We start from the raw sequence: 1,956 nt of genomic DNA on the forward strand, positions 1-1,956 counted from the left end.
AAAAAAAAAGAAAAAAAAGACTCATTTCTTAACATTTGACAGCTAAATAGAATAAAAAGAGAAAGTGACATAACTTTTCAATGCCTCTTAAAGAGAGCTCTAACATTCACCAAGCAAATGACTAGAGCAGTTTATTAAGTTACAGCATCCCTCTAGACCCAAAGTTATCACTTCAGGTAAGAAAGATGGCAGAAGGAAACGTGCCCATGTCTCAACTGCTTTAAATCATCATTTGGTATCTTAGTGTAAACTCATCAAGCAGCTTAAACCAACACAGCAGCAAACTTTAGCAGCCCTGGTGAGTGCTATGAGCTGCAAACATTCTTAAAAAGAGACAGAGAAGAAACTGAGAGCCCGTTTTACCAATCTGCTGTTGATACTCAAGTCTGTTTCACTCTCACAGTGGTGCTACATTTTGTTAACACTTCATAAAAATAAAACAACAAGCACTGACAAGCTCATCAGAAATATCCCAGGTTAAAAAAAAAAAAAAGAGCATTCCTAATAGCTATGGAAAGCTTAGCTCAATTACAAAGTACTGATATAAAACAAAAAGTACCATCAGCTGCAATAGACAATCACTGATCAGCAAACAACCCTGACAAAATACAAATGAAAATTCAATAGATTCTGTTTAACATATTTTTCTTCTTTTTTCTTAAGCTTTTAACACGTTTAACAAAACAAAATGACAGACACAACCCTAGGGGTCAGAAGTCATCACTGTCGAAGAGAAACAACTGAAACCTCCACGAAGTCATTCCCATGCAGTCAATTCCCTACTCACTTGTGCTAGCACAAACTTTTTTTGTAGCTACACACAAAACAGTTGAGGAATAAAATCTGTCAAAAACAACCCTTTTTGCTGAGTAGTTTCTTTCTGTAGCCCCACTTGCTGCACAGCCAGACAAGTGCTTCACTTTCAGCAAAGCAGTTATACTGGACAGGAACAAAGGAAGGAAAAAAGTAATGCTGCTTTATCATTAATGCCACCTTAAAAGGTGTTTGTGTTTTTCACAGCTCCCGACAGAAAGTCAAATCTAACTGCTGGGAAATAATCCCTTCCTTCCTGTATCTGTCATCTTTCCTTCCAGGTCTCACTGAGTGATGGGCTGGGTTGTATTGGGTTGCCAAGCCACCAGAACTCACTGGAAGACCTCACCTGAAATCATCTATGAAAATTAACATATTTAAATAATACTTTACATGCATAATACTTCATATCTCCTTTCCCAAAACAAAAGATGATATTAACCTCATCAGCTTTAGAAATCCACTTATTCTTGTGTGAGAGAGATGCACAAAAGTGTTCACAGACTAAAGATTGGATAACACTTATGTCAGCTTAGCCATTCTATTTCAGGCAGTTATCACTGTCAGTCATCTGCCCTGCCTGTGGCACACGTCCTGGACCTGCTCCAATTTTCAGCCAATCATATTAATTGGGCTGAAAACAGGTACTTCAGATGCTCATTCAGAAGTGACTCATGTCTCTACTAGAAGCAACAGTGCTCACCAGAGGAGCTGGCAGATGGCTTGACGAGGTAACATCACAGGCATCTGATTTTAATCCACTGCCACATGTCTGTAAAGGCTCACACTTAGCATGACAGGCTAGTCAAGAGTCCAAGCTCCTTCCAGTTTCCTGTCTCAGGTAGTACATCTTCTTTCCATTGCCTGTACTAATCCTGAGTGCATTCAGGCATCTTTACAAAGGTACCCAAGTTTGATCACGTGCTACTCTGTCTGTACATTAGGAAAAGTGCATACAGAGATTGATTCAAATCTCCAGAAGACAACATAGTTGACTTCCCTCCTACAGTACAGGCAGGTAAGGTCATGCATGCTGCTGACTCAAGGTGCTTCAATCAGGAAACTGAAGTTATATGGACTGAATACATATTTAGGATTTTTAAGAGAGTGTACAGTCGACTGTCAAATGCAATTCCTTCCTGC

The sequence above is a fragment of the Meleagris gallopavo genome, chromosome 22, assembly GCF_000146605.3.
Source record: "Meleagris gallopavo isolate NT-WF06-2002-E0010 breed Aviagen turkey brand Nicholas breeding stock chromosome 22, Turkey_5.1, whole genome shotgun sequence".
NCBI lineage: Eukaryota > Metazoa > Chordata > Aves > Galliformes > Phasianidae > Meleagris > Meleagris gallopavo.